This window comes from Martes martes (genome assembly GCF_963455335.1).
Source record: "Martes martes genome assembly, chromosome: 4".
Classification (NCBI taxonomy): Eukaryota; Metazoa; Chordata; class Mammalia; order Carnivora; family Mustelidae; genus Martes; species Martes martes.
The window spans coordinates 68,255,902-68,274,960 of record NC_137891.1 but is presented as its reverse complement, the minus strand read 5'-3'; positions in this window follow the sequence as shown (position 1 = coordinate 68,274,960).

Genomic DNA, 19,059 nt, shown 5'->3' with positions numbered 1-19,059 from the left:
GATGGAAAGGGATCCAAATAGTGGTATGAGATACAAGAAAGGATAAAAAACAAAGAAAATGGTAAATTTTCTAATATATCTAACCTGATATTAACTGTAGAAAATAAAATGAAATTAAAAATTGTAGAATTAAAACATGTGACATTAGTATATAAGTCAGAAGGGTGATAATAACATTTAAGCCAGTATTTTTATAATTTGATTTAAAAACAATAAATGTAAAAATTTCCAGGGGAATCTCTAAACATACAAATAGAATGTATAAATTAGAATCAATAATAGAGGAGAAATTTGAGATGAGAAAAGAGTAATAAATTTAAAAGGAGACAAAATAAGAGGGAAAGAAAGATTAAGGAAGATCAAACTGAAAACAAAAAATGATAGAAATTAAACAAATTAATCCAAGAACACTAACTAAATATCTTGGTTAAAGGCTGAAGATGGTAAGACCGAGTTTTTGAAAATCCAGCCACATGTCATTTTCAAGACATATGTTGAAAACATGAGGATGCAAAAAGATGGAAAATAAATTGTTGATAAAATAATATTTATCAAAAGAAAACTGGTAAGTTTACTTTAGTAACAATGAAAGAATTATCAGAGATAAAAAAAAATCCATAAATCAGGATCAAAGTTTTACTTCATAAGAAGATATAATTTTGAACTTATATGTGTCTATCAAAATAACCTTAAAATAAAAAAGTACTCATGATGATAATTTCAATGAGAAGTAAACAAATCCAGCATCACACTGAACGGTTATAACACAATTTTTAAGTAACTAATTCATTGAGTGGAGAAAATATCAAGAAGAATATAGAAGTCCTGAATGAAACATACTTTATCTAGTGGCCAAGAAACTATTACACAAACCATCTTCTCTTATCACTAAGTAAATAAGTTAGAAATAAATAACCAAAAGCACTAGAAGTTTTTTTTCAAGAACTTGGGAATTTAAAAACACACTTTTTTTTTTTTTTTTTTTTAATAGAGAGAGAGAGCACAGGGGAGGGGGAGAGGCAAAGGGAGAGAGAGAGAAAGAATCTTAAGCAGGCTCCATGCCCAGCAAAAAGCCCAACATGGGCTTGATCTCTGACCATAGATCATGACCTGAGTTGAAATCAAGAGTTGCACACTTAACCAAGTGAACCATCCAAGTGCCCCAAGAAACAGACTTCTAATTAATGAATGGATCAATAATTAAATAAAAATTTAGAAGTTACCTTAAATGATAAGTGAAAATCTTACGAAAACCTGTAGGACACTGCTAAAGTGGTACCTCAAGTTACATCTATACCTTCAAATATTTATAGAAAAAAATGAAAATAAATTATCTAAGACTCTCTAGGTGATAAAAAGGAAAAACAAATAAAACCAAAGAATAAAGAAGGAAGGAAATAATGAAGATAAATGCAAAAATAACAAAATGGAAAGCAAGCATACAACAGAGATTTTTTTAAGAAAATGCATCCTTACTGTGTTGGGTTTATATCATCAAGGTAAAGTTATTTAATATTAGATGTCAACTGATGTCATTCATCATATTAATCAATTAATGGAAAGAAATTATATGTTCATCTCAATAGATACAGAAAAAGTATTTGATAAAATTCAATACTCATTTCATGATAAAAACATTTACAAAAAAATACTTGAGAATAAAAGAAAATTTCCTTAGCTTGAACATTATCATTGAACATTTCCTTAGCTTAAACATTATCTACCTAAAACTTTCACCAAATATCATACTTAAGTAAAACTTGAGTGGTAAAGATTAAAAACAGGTTAAAGATGCCCACTTCTACCACTTTTATTCAACAACATACAGAGCAGTAAGGCAAGAAAAGAAATACATAAAAATTAAAAAGAAAGACTCAAGACTGTCTTTTCTTTAACGTACAGATGATATACTTCTCAAGATAAATATTTAGAATCAATGGGAAAGATTATCAGCCTCACTGGATTAATAAAAGAAAAGTAACATACAAAAGTCAATTGCGGAACACCTGCATGGCTCAATCAGTTGAGCATCTGATTCTTGGTTTTGGCTTAGGTCACGACCTGAGGGTGGTGGGATTGAGCCCCTAATCAGGCTCCACACTCAGCAGGGAGTCTTCTTGAGACTATCTCCCTCACCCTCTCACTCTGCCCTTCCCTCACACTCTCTAAAAAAAAGAAATAGTTGGGGCATGTGGGATGGGGCTCATTCAGTTAAGTGCCTGCCTTAGGCTCAGGTCTTGATCCCCGGGTCTGGGATCAATCCCCAGGAGATTCAGGGATCAATCCCCATGTCAGGCTTTCTACTCAGTGGGGAGCCTGCTTCTCTCCCTCTGCCTGCTGCTCCAGCATTTGTGCTCACTCGAGCTCTCTCACTCTGTCAAATAAATAAACAAAATATTTTAAAAATAAATAATTTTTAAAAAATGAGTTGCGTTTCTCTATGTCAGAATCATACAGTTAGAAAATGTAATCTTAAAACTGTATCAGTTACAATAGCATCAAAACTATGAAGTAGTAAGAAATAAATTTAACAAAATCTGTGTAATCGATTCTTGGAAATTTTTTAAAAATATTTTTATAAGCATTAAAGAAGACTTAAATAATTAGAGAGATATACATCATGTTCATTTATTGGAAGACTGTAACCTAAAGGTTCTCTTTAAATTGGTTTATAAGTTTAATGGTACTTTCAATATTTTTGTTTATTTTTTTATTAAAATGGATCTTTAACTCATATATCACACAAAAATCAATTCCAGACACATTAAAGATTTAAATGTAATAAACAAGGTGATAAGAATTATAGAAAACATTATAAAAAATAACTTTATGATCTCATAGTAAGGAAGAATTTCTTAAATAAGAGGAAAAAACCCAAGCCATAAATGGAATGATCAATCAATTTGACTATATTGAAATTGAGAACTTCTATCTTTAAGACAAGGTAAAAAAAGTCAACATATAAGCCACATGTGAGATGACTACATAAACAAGCTTGGTCAACAGTTCATATGGCACCTTTGGACAAACTGGTAAAAATTTTACTTAAATTTTTTGTGAATGCAGTTTCATACACCCGGAGCAACCTTGTGAGGTTATGCCACAGTTAGAGCATCACTGTAACAGTATAAATTGGTACATCCACTCTGGAAAACAATTTTGCATATTTTGTAAAGTCAAAGATGTTCATACCTTAAGATTCAGTAATTCTATTCTTAGGTATAAATCCTTGCACATGAGCCTCAAGACACATACTCTAGAATGTTCATTGCAACACAAATTATAATACCAAATAACTAAATATTGGAAAATAATGTCATTTGACAGTATGCCAGTTAGATGCCGCAAAGTAACATCCTTCTATACAGACAAGGTTTTAGAAGGCTCACTTTAGCCCTCCTTACAGGGTGGCAAGTCTATGGGAACCAAAGGAGTACAATCAAGCTAGAGAATGTACTCCACTTCTGTATCATGTTCAAGGGAATTGGCACTCCACGGTATCCCCATGCCTTCTTCTATGGCCTGCACTAGTATTTATTTGAAACAAGGCAAACCGTGCTACTCATAAGCCTGAGGCATGGTCAAGAAGTGGCTGTAGGTGAGGGCCTAGAGAATGGGCAGGAAGACAGCCTGGAAGTTCAGACTGGTGTGTACACATCCCTGCATGTGAGACATAATAAGGTGTCTGTCTGCGGGGGACCAAGGGCCAGTCTCTCCATGTTTTGGTGCACAGAGTAAAGGAGTCTGAGAATTCTAAATTTAAACCTGACCTTCCAGGTTCCTATGAAGATATATTTGCCCAGAAAGTAGGACAAAAAAAGTTTTACAGAAGAGTTTACTAGCTTGACTTATAAATTTTAAATATTTAGTCTTATGGCATATAGGGCTCTATCTGTACCCTTGCCCTGGGACATGTGAATATAGCAACAGGCCTGATGGTAGAAACCAAAAAGAGATATTTCAATGGAGAATTATAAGAAAGTTTATTTTCATCATTCTACATGATACAAAATACATAGTGACCACATTAATTAAATGAGTTGAAATATAGAGATAATAGAAAAATAATAGTAGGAGGAATAAGTCCTCATTATCAACCTGAGAGATCCAAATGTTTTCTTTTCTCTTGTACTTTTCCAAACTTTTTTATCAACAAAAATGTTGATAAACCAGACATAGCTGAATAATTACATATGAAATTAACTGCTGTACATTGTCTGTAGAGTTTTATTGTATATTAGACATTGTTTTTGAAATGTCTTTATATTCAATTTTAAAGGATTAAAAATACGACCCATTAACTTAAGTCAAGTATTGTAGAATAGAGTTTAGAAAGAAATCTAGGCTCCATTTCACTTTTCTTTTTTTTATTAATTATGAAAATCTTATGGTTTACCAAAATCCTATTTGGCTTAGTAAGGGTGACTGTTTTTTCCTATTCAACATCCCCATTACCTTCTGTGGAAAACGAAGGCTCCTTCCACTAGAGATTTTTGATTTAGGAGCCTATTTTTTGAGAGGATACAGGATTACTGTGTTCTGTGTGAATTTGTTTAATCATCCCCAGTGTCCATTCTAAATCTTGGATTGTACAACAGAAAAAAGATCCTGCAGAATGTTTCTCCAAATTCTAAGTAAGAATATGAAAGTCATCAATCAATCTAAAAGCCATATGAGATCCAAGTACAAATGAATAGAAAAATGTGGCAAAGATGGCTGAACTTCCACCAAAATAAACCCAAGATAAAACAAAGGGGAGTCATCATAGATGTTTCAGCATTGGACAGGATTTATAAAAATCATCTATTCAAAACTCAGTATCCTACATCCACTTATCACCCAGCCCTTCACCTAGAATAGAAGTTTTGTTGTGGTAGAGACCCACATAAAGAGCAGTCTAGATAAATGCCAGGTGCTCAGTGCTAAATATGTGTTGAATGAATGAATGAGCAAACAGATTTTATTTCTTAAAAACTTCTCTTGCTGGTCTTTATTTGTCATCCTTTTGTTTATTTTAGGGTATGAGCACTTTAACTAATAATGTTTCTTAAAGCCTAATTTTCTCCTTTCATTCTTGTCTTGGAGTGTCTTTTTTTTTTTTTTGACTTAGAGTATTTCAGTGTATAAAATTTCAGAGAGCTTAAACAAGTTAATATCGATCCAAACAGCACAGTCATGCCACCACCACCTTTCTCCTTTTTAAATAAAACTAGTATAATTTAATAGATCATGTTTCATTAATAGCTTCTTAAATAAATCTCTCTTTTAGAATTACCCTGCTTGATCTCTTGTTCCCAATGGTTTTATTTTGTAAGCCAAATCTGTACGAAGTTTCGTCTTGGAAAGACAAACCACAATTTTTAAATACTTTTAATGGAGCAATGTACTAGTGTATCTGGAAGTGGACCATAAAATGTCTAGTGTGCTTTATTTTTTAATTGCTCTTATTCTGAGCTAAGTGTTCTTCTGAAGTGTTATGCTACTTGCCAAGAACTGAAGGTGAAGAGGAAAAATAGCAAGAGCCTCCTTGAGAAAGAACAGAGGAGAAAATTAACTAAAAGAGAAATCAAAACTAAGAATCACATAGAAAAAAAAAAAACCAATTATGAAGTCATTAGTGTTGCTTTATTATGAGCAACGTTTAAAAACAAAAACAATGAATACTTCAAACTTCTGTAAATAGATGCATACCAGTATCCTATTCTGGCAGACTCGAAATATGGGGTAAGTAATTAACCTTCAGGTTGTCAGAATTGATACTCAGTCATCATCATTGTGTCTCCAATGGTATAAACCCCAAAGGAAAACATAATTCTTGTTGCTGTCACTCTCATTTGTGGCCCCAAATCACACAGAGAAAGTTTTTTTCTGCTTCTTTCTCAATGCAGAATGCTGCCTATGAAATTGATTTTTGTAGAATAATAAGCTAGCTGAAATGTCTTCTGAATGATAACATTTCAGAGTCCAGATTTAGGTATCACATCATTGCATATTGAAATCCAACTCGTGTGTTTTACTGATCAGATGAGACATTTTCTAAATTCTTGTGGTGGGTTGACATATATTCAAAATAATTACCATGGGATTCTTAGGAACAGCAAACTGATAACTGACCTCCAGCATAGAGGAGTTAGGAGTTTTAAGCATCAGCTCTCACCATATATATTTCTCAGCTTCAAATGATTAAAAAAAAAAAAAATCCCCAAATTATCTTTATAAACTTGCTCTCCACCCTGGGTATACAGAGCGTTGAATAAATGAAATCTCACTACTTGCTGGAAGTAAATCACCAGCTATCTGGGTGAGAAATAGAAGATGTTTATGTTGTTTTCTTAATATACATAATCAAACTATGAGATGAACATTTTCCTCTATAAACTTCATGAATTTCCTTGGTACTCATTTTCTTCATTCTACAACTTTTAATTCAATTGTGACCCTTACATATACATGCTTAGAAACACAATACTATTAGTTACATTAAGATTACTACTACAATCCTTATGGCTTTGTCTTACCGTTAATATATTCATAGTGATTAAACTAAAATAAATCAGCACAAAAAAGCTTTACTTCTTAGGACAGATGTGTCTATCTCACAGAATCAATAATGTATTATTTGTATTTTTAAAAGACTTTCTCCTAAATACTGGTTCTACTACCTCTTTTCAAAAACAGCATATAAAAGGTTTGTTTGTTCGTTTTTTATTAAAATATTTAAGTTTAGAGTTGTTTCTTTTATTAGGTTACATTCCCATTTTAAGACACTTAAGAGACAAGGACCCCACCAAAGTATATAGAACAACAGTATAAAGTGAAAGTGTAGTAATAAATGTAATATGGAAATTTTTTAAAGATTTAAGATAACAGCCAACATTTAAAATTTTTATTTCTCCTTTGGAAGATAACTAGAGCCACATATTTGATACAAAAAAATGATTTGAGGGTAAGAAAAGGCTTGTTTTATCTTGCCTAGTAATAGATTTTTTTTCTTTTGCTGAATTCTCTGCGTGAATAACAAGAGTGGCAGCCATTTTCTCCCAGCTCAACATCAAAACCCCTTTCATCTGCTGTCTAAATGCAAACAAAGCAAACCTTCCACCAGGCCTTTCTTTCCAGATAAATTAAAACTCTCATGTCCTGGGGCCTAAATCAAGCCTACAGGCCTTCCCTAGATAAATCCGCTCTCAACCTGAAATCTTCTTGCCACACGTGCTCCTTGTAAGATAATTTTGCAGTAGCTAATCAATAATGCAACAGTAAATTGCATTTAAATAAACATTAGCAGCCCCTCTTAATGAATAAAACCTCATCTGCAATTTGTCAAAGTCAGAAATACTGGACTCTTTTGATATTCATTGGAATATTGGAAATTGGAGCTTTGACAGGTTTTATGTACATTGCAATTACCATTGTGTGTGTGTGTGTGTGTGCACTAAAAAAAGGCTTATTTTTATACATTCTGGACTGAATATAGAGGAATGTACAGCAGGTTTCTAGACTGGAATTCATATGTCTGCTACCACCCTGGTTAAAAATATATCAAGATAATCCTGCTTTCCATTGCAAATTATGAAGCAACCAAGTTGTATGTAGCTCATTTGAATTTTCTGACTTTAGATGAAAAAAAGTAGAAATCTTTATTCTGAAATGATGATGAAGAGGAAAACTACTTGATTTGATATTACGTATATCATTATTTTTGTATCTCACTGAAGAAAGTTATTATTATGTAAGGAATTCTGAAATAATTATAGAAATTAAGAAGAATCGTTGACTTTCAGACTTAAAATCTTAAATTTATAAAACTCTTTTTTCTAAAAATATCCATTTTTACATAGATTATGAATGTTATAACAGGCTTAATAATTCCCTGACATTCACTTCTATTATTCTACAGAATGCTTACTTTAGAAAAGTAAATGGCTATTATTTTAAAAGTGCTTTAAAAAGACTAAACAAAATATTAAGACATATCTTTGGCTAAATCTGTGAGAAAGAACATAAGACTGTATTCGTGTATTGTCGTATTTTAAGGTGCTCCATGACATTTTCCCTAAATCCAAATTTAATATCATTTTCTGGGTTCTAAATGCATTGTATTTTAGAAATCCAAACTAGAACACTCACTTAGAGTCAAAATTAATGCCATTTTAAAACTATAAAAATAAATAATGCTATTTTATAGGAATTTCAAAGTTTAACATGGGAACAAAATGGAATAATATTATAAAGATTTACTTGAAGAAGGAAGCTGTTCTTTCAGAATATCATCAGAATCGAAGCCATTTTTAATTTATATATTCTCTGTACAATGTCCCTGGAATGGAAAAAGAAATAATCATGTTTTACAGCTGGAAAATTCAGATGTTAAAGGACTGACTACTCATCGATCAGTCAGAACCACACCCAAGCACCAGTGTTCAACATACCAGGCCGGTTCCTATGCCATTTCCCCAGTTCACATACCAAATGGACATTCAAAGATGTGACCGAATAGGCTGACATACACACAAACATACATCAGGCTGAGCATGCATAGATAAATCCACAGGGTCATTTTGACCCTTTGAAATGTTCACACTTTCGTGCAGCTGATCACTGGTAAGGACTTCTCTAAATGGCATGTTCAGAAAGATTTAAACCTGAGAAAACGATTAGTGTTCTAATTTGTTAACCTTTCTGTCTGCCTCTGCTCCCTGTGGCAGGTATTCTTACGTACACCACAGAGAGCCCAGTGGCATTCGCTATGTCAGGCATCGAGAGCCTCTTGCAGGCACCAGGCAGCCCAGGAACATCTGCCACTGTTTACCTTCCTCAAAGTTGAAGAGTAAATGTAGATGCAGAACCAAGAACTTACAATGGAAAAGTGTCACGAGCCAATCAAAAGTTTAGGCCTTGCTCCAGTTGGTTCTGTCCTTCTTACTTTTTGGAAAAGGAAAATGGATGGGACAATACTCACCAGAACATGAAATTTTGAAGCTCCGTTCGAAACTAGAGTAAAATAACCCAGAAAGCCAGGGTAAGCCTTAATAAGGGACAAAATAGTTGTTAAAAACATCTGACCCTCCACTGTAGAGAATAGAAGTGACTTAGAAGACTTGTGTTTCTGTCAAAAGTTCTAAAACTTCATACTGTCTAAAAAAGCAAACAAACTCCACAGGTTTTAAATATAAGAACTAAAAATATAAAGCACCTAAAAACATAAAATTTTTGCGGCCTTCAGTTAGGTGACAGTTTCTTAGATATGACAACAAAAGCACAAGAAAAAAATACATTTTACTTCATCAAATTAAAAAACTTTGAGGGTCAAAGGGCACCATTAAGAAAATGAAAAGAAAATAAATAAATAAAATTTAAAGAAAAGAAAATGAAAAGACAGTACCATAGAACGGAAAAAAATAAATTTATAAACTGTATATCTGATAAGGGACTTGTAACCAGAATATATAACTAATTCTTACAACTCAACAATAAAAAAAGACAAATAACCCAGTTATAACATGGGTAAAAGATCTGAATAGACATTTCTCCAAAAGAGCTGTGCAAATGAACATGAAAGGATCATCAACACCATTTGGTATCAGGGAAATGCACAGAACCATAATGCAATGCTCCTTCATCTTCACCGGTTTGGCTATAATTAAAAAAAAAAAAAAGAAGAAGAAGAACAAGTGTTGGCAAGAATGTGGAGAAGGTAGAATGCTCATACACTGCTGGTGGGAATGTAAAATGGTATAGATTCTGTGGACTTTTTGAAAATTCCTCCAAAAGTAAACATAGAGTAACCATATGATCCAGAAATGTTACTCCTAGATATATCACCAAGACATATAAAAACATGTGTTCACACAAAGATGTATACACAAATGCTCATAGCAGTTTTTCAAAATCACTGAAAAGTGGAAACAATCCAAATGTCCATCCACTGATGAATGGATAAGCAAGCTGTTTTTTATCTATATTATTGAATATTACTTAACAATGAAAAAGAATGCATGCTACAACGTGGATCAACCTCCAACACGTTACGCTAATGTGAATTCAGCCAGTCACACACACACATGCACACAAAACCACATACTGTATTTCATTTACATGAAACTTTATAATAGGCAAATTCATATAGAAAGAAAGTAGATTAGTGCTTTCCAGGGGCTAGACGAAAGGAGAAACAGGAGTGACTGCAAATGCATACAAGGTTTCTTTTGGGGGTGATAAAAATACTGTAAAATCACAATACTGTAATGATTGAACAACTGCGAATATCCTAAAAATCACTGAATTATAGATTTATAAAAGGGTAGATTTTATGGTATGAGAAGGATATCTCAATAAAGCAGTTATTAAACACACACACACACACACACACACACGCACACACAAACAGAGGCTTAATCAAAGTTAGACAGACATCGATTAGACTGAGCTCTTCCACTCATCAGCTGGGTTACTTTGGGGATTGTGGCTTTTTATCAGTAATGAATTTAGAGCCCCCAGGATCTGGCTGATTGTGAGTATTCAGTAAGTCAGAACACTGCAATTAAGAGGACAGACTCAGCAACCAAACTGAGTGAAACTCTTGCTATACCACTTAGAAGCTGCTTTGGCCAAATTGTTAATTTCTCTGTGCTAAAATTTTCTCATCTCTAAGAAGGGAAAAAATAATAGTATCCACCTCATCTGAGTTGTCATGAGTTCTAATTGAGTTAATATACGTAAAGTGCTGAGAGCATTCAGGTATGTAAGACATCAGTATTGAATGTGAAACAAGTAATATTTTCTCAAATTTCTACACCAGTTTCCCTAGCACTGTGAATTCCTAACAAGAATTATTAGATTACAGCATTTATACTCAGCCTTGAAGACTTTTAAATGGAGACATTAGAAAGTCATATTTACTGCACATATACATACATAAACAAGTGGTATTTACATTATGATATAAGTCATTGACAAAGTCTGGCCCATCTATGAATGATATGGTCATATGGAAAATAGCAAGAGGCCTCTGGACAGGGCACAGGGAATGCTTGATTTAGGCATTAAAAATCAATTTGAATTGAAAATTTTATTTTGTAATTATGGCTAAAATATCAGAATTTTCTTAAAGTAACAATTTAGCCTTTGATTCTAACTGCCTCGCTCATCACTGAGTAGAGTACTCAATAAAAATGAATTTGAAATGTTAAAGAGTAACATACAAATAAATTTTCAAAACCACTTAACTTGTTCAATTTTCAGTCCCAAATAAAGCTTATCACTCTATTTGGATAAGACTACTTTGATAATTTACTTATCACAAAATTTTCTCATATACTATAAATATTAATGATATGAATAAAAAGCTTTTATTTAGCTATTTTCCCTAATGGGGAAAAAAAAAAATACCAAAGGAAATGATGACGGTCATGTGGTTTGTAAGTGGCAGGACCAGGACTCAAATCAACATCTCTAGAACTCTAGGCTAAAATTTTCTCTTTAATACTATTGGATCTCACATTTTTTCAATGAAAGAAGCGAAAGTAAAACCATGACAGTTTCATGGATCACACACCACATTATGGTAATTGTCCTTCCAGTATATCTTGAGATGAAGACAAAATGCTATATAAATTTAGTAGCACTGATAAATTAATTACATTGTAATCAGCCCATTAGTGTCTATATATATATTTTTAAAAATGACAATTCTGGGCATCTGGGTGGCTCAGTGGGTTAAGCCTCTGCCTTCAGCTCAAGTCATGATCTCGGGGTCCTGGAATCCAAGCTCCTGGGACCAAGCCCCACATCGGGCTCTGCTTCCCCCTTCTGCCTGCCTCTTTGCCTACTTGTGACCCCTTGTGACCCCTTTCCCTGTCAAATAAATAAATAAAATCTTTTTAAAAATAAAAATAACAATTCATACAATTAATTGAGCAGAGTAGGCTAGCATGGCTACAGCCCATTCAAAACTCTCTTCAGAATTCTCTCATGGTTTCCACCATCTACTTACTCTTCATGTTGCAGAACTAATAATCTGACTGCTGTTTAGGATTTGGTGTGCTTTACTTAGGCCACTATAGGCAATTACCCTTAAAACAGCCCAAGCAGAAAGATAGTTTGGGATGCTGTTTTTAATCACCAAATATCAATTCTTAATGCACCAGGAGGGGATTTAAGAGTTCATAAGCTCGCTAGGCTGGCAGAGCGAAGCCTAAAATGAGGCCAGAGTGTGGCACTTACTCTGAGAGTTGGGTTAACATTTTCACTTGCGTCCCCCAAGTGACTCACATCATAGAGGGTACCTAAGGATTGACAAAGAAGCTCAATCAGGAAGTGAAGAAATATTTCAATTAGACATTCACCGTAGCAAGTGGATATGGGTTCCCCATAGACATAGCTATGGGGAAACAATCTTAGCAGATTTCAGTCATTTCTCCTCAATGACTGTAACACATAAAATTTTTAAAAAATTTTAAACAAACAAACAGGATCCTAACCAACCCAGCTCTGCCTGATTCTAAATCCTATGGCCCTTCTACTCTACCATTCTGCTCTTCAACAAATCCTTCCATAAGGCTCTTTAGGGAACTAATGGGGTAATTTTCTAAGCTTCCCTATAGTTCTCCAAAATCAAAGCCAACCTGAAATCACACTTGGGTGACTTCAATAAGGGTATATAACTAATTCTAAGGGTATATAACTAATTCTTCCTGCAGCAAGGAAAAGAATCCCCTGAGGATTGTCAAGGATAAATTACAGAATTCTTAGGAGAGTTCAAGACTTGGGCTCCTGTTCCAAGTTCAGTAATTGAATGTCTTGGATGAACTCACCTAACTTTTGGGTGCTACAGTTTTCCCAACTATGAAATAAGAATTACCAAATGAAAAATTTGGACCTTCAAACCTTCACTAGGTAATATAGAGAAGCTTTTTTCTATGAGATTTCATAAATATCTGTAAGAACTATAAAGAGAAATACATGCCACCAAACAACAGCTTAAAATGACCTTAATATTGGAGAAAGACAGCATTTTAAAATTTGGCTTGAAGGGAAAGACTCTCTGTTCCAGAGTGTTATAATTAATTTCTCAATTGGACTAAGCCACTTTGTTCCTCTAACCCAAATTAAAACAATGACTTATTTTCGATAGTTAAATTACCAAGAAGACAATAAAAAATTTAACTAACAATAGCATGCATTTATCACTCAATATTTCTTAAAATGTTATACCACACTTAAAGATATAAATTTTAGAAGTTTAAAATCTGTAATAGAAGCAAGTTTAAACCTAAGGTATAAAAAATAATGGTAAATAGTATTCAATTTCTGATGGACTCAGCACTTTGTAATATTGGTTTCTGTAGAAACTGAATCAATGATAAATAATCTCAGAGCTAACAAAAGGACTGCTAATGTGTAGGTGGTCCCAGAAGAGCAGTCTATATATATCTACCCTTAGTAAATTAACTTTATCACCCATCCAAGTCCTTTTATGGGGGAGAAGGGAGCATTTCTCTTTTTTCCCCCCACCACCCCCACCCCCTGCCATGGGCATACTCACCAATTGCTTTTGTCTAGAAATTACTAGATATAGTAATTTTAGTTGTACTAACTACTAACAAATTGTCATTGCTACGGTGTTACAAGACAATCAGATTATCAACGGAAATATTCCATTCTCAAACAGAATATTTTCAAATATATTTGTATATTTCTTATAAAACAGTATTATGCACAATAGTGAAAAATTACTGAGATTCAGGTAATTTTCCGAACATACAGAATTTCCAAGGACTCGGGGTATGTCACATAGTTCTAAGTTCATTTTAATCTCCCAAACATCTTGGTGAATCTACATAAATCCCACCTGAAGTACATGTTACATCTTCATGCCCACGTTTCCTTCCAACTGTTATCCCTTTTGGGGGGAAACAGGCGCTTGGTGATGGGAGTCTTTGGAAAAGAGCACAACAGTGTCTAGGGATTCCCATTGGAGCCTTCAGGGAACAGCTGGGGAGCCTCTCGACATGAAATGGAGCTGGGCAGCTGGCAGGCTCTCTCTTCCCCTTTGTTGATTTTTTTTTTCTGTGCAGGGTGACATTCCCCTCCCCCACATCACCCTTTTCTTGAAATCCTTTCTAATCCTCTTCATAATGCCCGCCTCCTTGGTGGGACAGAACTTTTCTAGCCCACCACAAGCACCAACAGGAGCCAGGACTCTGCGCTTCTACCTTGTTAAAAAAATGTAAGTACTTTGAAGTTTATGCACCCAAGTTGCCATGCACTATCCTGATGATTCTAATAGCCTTTCTATAGGTTCTGTAGGCTGTTCCCAAGTTATCCTTCCTCCATTTCACTTGCCCTTCAAATTCCCAGATAGATAAATATGGAATTTAGAAAATAAAAGTGATGAATAAAAGTATGGTTTGTTTGTTTTTTAAAGAAATCACATACTTTTGTTTTGGGGACACATTCTAAATTAATTCAGTAATCATTTAAAAAAGAAAAGGAACACTGCTTATAGCAATTCATTTGAAAATAATTGTTGTTTTTTTCTATTTTCTAATACAAATCACTCAGAAAACTCTTTGAACAAAGTTTTGTGAATCATTGTTATTTTACATGAGGCAGGGTCACACTTCATCATTGGTCTTGCTAGTAAATCACTGACTAGCCAAATATTTTATTAAGAAATTGGTTCCTATTAAATATATCTTTGTAATAGTATGCATTATCCTTTAGGGTGAGGGCTGTTATTTATTTATGCAGGGTCTCTCAGTGCAGATGGGACACTCCTTTTCAAGGGTTTTTTTGCATAGCAATGATGAAAAAACAAAACTAAAAACAACCAGCACAGAAAATGATAGCCGTTCTTTAACCAACATTAAGCAAAGCTTGTCATATCTTTTCTTGGTTATTATTATTTTCTAAAAAAAAAAAAAAAACAAAAAACTATTGGGAGTTCATGAAAAACTACAAATGAAGAGAATATCCAGTGAGAAAAGCTTGACCTCTGATTAAATTATTTCATTGCACTGGACCTCAGTTTCCTCATATAAGAAATAAGGAGATTGAATGAAATGATTTCTAACGTCCATTTCTGATTAGGAGACAGATCTCATTGCAAGCATCAGAAATGATTCCTTTTGTTATTTGGCCTTGACTCAATATGAATAAGGCAATGTGTCTCTATATGTAATTAATGTAACATCTGAAATGGTCTTCTGTAACACTTGAAGGATAACAGAATAGAATTGTAAAGACATTTGCAATTTACGAGAGTTTGGTTAAGTTTGCAGCTTCAAGGAAGCTTCTGCAGAGTATTTCCAAGAGGAAATTAGGGTAGGGCATTCGTTACTTTCCCTGGCCATTAAAGGGATGGGTCTGCACTCATCTGTAGCAGTGGAGGCTCACGTCTCTGAGCGATATAGATTTGCAGATCTGCATTACAATGCTTTACACATGACCTATGACATTCTATTAGGATGTCTTTGGAATTAGGCTCTTAGAACAAAGATATGGTTTCTAATTTATTCATTGCTTTTTGAAAGGAAGAAAGAAAGAAAGAAAGAGAGAGAGAAAGAAAGAAAGGGGGAAAGAAAGAAAAGAAAAGGACCGACATTTATATAGTAAAGAGGTCTAGGAATTATTTCAAATCAGATACTTCTTTTTATCTTTAATAATGGTCTCTCCTTGAACCATAAGCTTTAGTGTATCTAGGATGTCCAGAGGTTACCAGGATACAAAATTTCTTCTAAGCCAATTAGAACTCCCAATCCTGATTAACAAAAAGAGGTCAGATACAAACAGCCTTCTTTATCTAATTCTACAAACACCTTAATATTAACAAATATATGTGTTTGCCTGTATAAAACCATGAATTTAACTTGTTTTATTAAGTAAATTTATTAAAATACTTATAAAAGGACTGAAAAAAGAGGTTTTCCTTTATCAAAATACTGAATAGAAATGCAAAGTGTCTGAAAAACATTTATTTTTTTCCTCTAAGATTTAATGTGTTCATTCTTAATATAATATAAATGGGAAATGTTCTTTTACAAGGCTTAAATAGGTTCTTAAATTGCCTGTGAATATAAATATTATGATATACTTGCCTGGTTTTGTATAATTGTCAAAAATAGTATATTTCATATAGTAAACGATATAAATGTTAAGTTATCAGTAGAGTTAAAAACCCACCATGCTTTCAAGAATACCTTCACAAACATACAAGCAAGATGATGACATCGGCAACAGGACATTAGCTGACCAGCCTGCATTCCAGAGCCTTACACTGAAAGGTCTGGGTAGATTAACTTAAAGGATTTCCCTTAGGTGCATCAGTTACTTTGCCAATCGCTTCATTTTGTTCATTAGTTGGTTTGTTTGTTGTCTCCCATGCACACCACGGTTTCTGAGAGAGTGGGTCAGCTCTGATTGAGCACTGGGAATTCTATGGCTAACCAGCATTTAGCAAGGACCAGAGAATGTATCAGGGAAGGACCACCCCCCCCCCCAAAAAGTAAAGGTTCAAGCATACAAACTGAACTTCTTAAAATAAGGCAGCTCTACTCTTTCTGTGAATCAGCTAAGAAGAATTGAAATGGTATTGCGGATGACCTCTTTAGGCCAACAAATGAAAACAAGGTGTTGAAATCCATTCCCTAGCTCTGTTACTGCAGTGATGTCACATAGAAGGAAAAGAACCTCATCAGCTCTCCTGTCGTTTCAGGGTTCATGACGTCAGCAGAAGGCTTCAAGTAATTTATAGCATTTTGTTTACTCTGGAGCCATTTGATATGTATTAATACATGCAGCAGCAGCTGTCTCTTTTACAAGAGAAGTGTGCTCACATGAGCTCTCTCACCCAAACTGAGAACATAAGCACACTCTAATAGCAAGAGGCAGCTGCTGTTGCATGAATTAATATATTATAAGTTACTCTCTCATTTGTTATTCTTTTTAAAATCTCACTATATTTTAAAAATAAAAATACTCAAGACTTTAAAAGAAATGAAACTTCTATAGAGAACTCATATATTGGTAGATACCATGAAGAAAATTACATCCATTTTATTATATTTTTAGGGACGAATCCACTTGTATATCAAATAAAAAATTTCAGTATTATTTTCAGAATTGAGGCATCTGGTGTCTTTGAAATGCTCGAAGTAGGAAAAGAAAAGCAAAGGGGTTTCCTACTTCTAGTTCTGACACAAGGCTAAGAATGGGATTTATTCAACAGCTTATATATAATACCAGAAATAGAAATTACCATTAGTATTTTATTTACTCCACTTTCTCAACATAAAAAACCCATTTTGCAGATATTAAAATTGATCTATAATCTACCCATGAGTTGCAAATAGTTAAATTTAATATCCATCCTTGGAAATATCTAAGAACTAAAGTAATTTAGGATTCTTGACTAAGTGATCTCCTCTTTACCACGGGGGATACTTTCCAAGAACCCCAGTGGATGCCTGAAACCACGGATAGTACTAAACCCTATACATACTACATTTTTCCTATACATACATACCTATGATAAAGCTTAATTTATTAATAAGACAGAGTAAAGGTTGAGAATAATAACTGAAAATAAAATGGAATAATTATAACCCTGTAATAAAAGTTGAGTGAATGTGGTCTCTTTCTCAAAATATCTTATTGTACTATACTCACTCCTTGTGGTGATGCAAGATGATAAAATGCCTGTGTGATGAGATGAAGTGAGGTGAACCATGTAGACATTGTTACATAGCATTAGGCTAATAGTGAATCATCTCCTTCTGGCCCTTGGTTGACCACAGGCAACTGAAACCGCAAAAAGCAAAAACCATGGAGAAGAGGGACCTGTTTAACAGTTTAGCTATCCATACTGCAGCCAAAAGGATTGAAGAGTTGTTTTTTATATTATCTGTCCTCAAGCCAGTATATAGCTCAGCTATATCTACGTAGATATTTATACACATATATAAATTTATGTATTACATATACATATATGTTCTGCTTTATGGCATGCAAAATTACTAATAGCCAAAGTGATTAATGCAACAAAACCTCAATATTGCTAAATAATAGAGATACTTAAGACGATAGAAATCTTTATACTGTTTGGAGCTGGGGTACTTTAGTTTGTTGTCTGTTCATTTGTTGTTTTAAGAAACTGTTTTTTTAGAAAGCTGAAAGAAAGTCTTTTTTAGACAAATGGACAATTGTTTCCATTTCCTTGAGTCCTTTCAGTTCCATTTTATAATTTCCTGTTCTTCTCAGCACTAAGGTTACATTTCCATTTTGTAAATATTGTACTGTGTAAATCTTATAATTTTATGCATTATTTTATCATTGTAAAATATCTGCAAATGAGTTTTCTGTTTATCTAGGAATCTTAAGTATTTAATATCTTTTTTGTGTGTTATGCTAGTTCTGTTAACAATATGGCTCATTATTTGATTCAGAAAGAATTTAAAAGGTGTGAGGTTTGTAACAGAAAGTGCTACAGTGATTTGCATTGACCTAATTAGTTCATTTACATGCTGACCTTTTAAACCAGTGGAGTTTGTAAACCCAACTTGCGGTTGCAGCTACTCCACAAAAGAGTTCCGGGAGATGGGATAAAAAATGGAGTAAGGTTCATAAAGAAATACTGATGATAAACTAAGGGAAAATAAAATTAAAATAATGTGCTATCATTTCAACGGATTACATAAAATCACCTTAGAAACTGGTATATTGGGGAGCCTGGGTGGCTCAGTGGGTTAAAGCCTCTGCCTTCGGCTCGGGTCATGATCCCGGGGTCCTGGGATTGAGCCCCACATCGGGGTCTCTGCTTAGCAGGAAACCTGCTTCCCTTCCTCTCTCTCTATGCCTGCCTCTCTGCCTACTTGTGGTCTCTGTCTGTCAAATAAATGAATAATATCTTAAAAAAAAAAAAAGAAAGAAAGAAAAAAGAAAGAAAAGAAACTGGTATATTTCCTTGTGTCATTTTCAGATCTTTCCCACGCCTTTTTTTTTTTTTTTTTTTTTAAAGAAAGAACCCTCAAGTATGCACACAAGCTGGGGTAGGTGGGG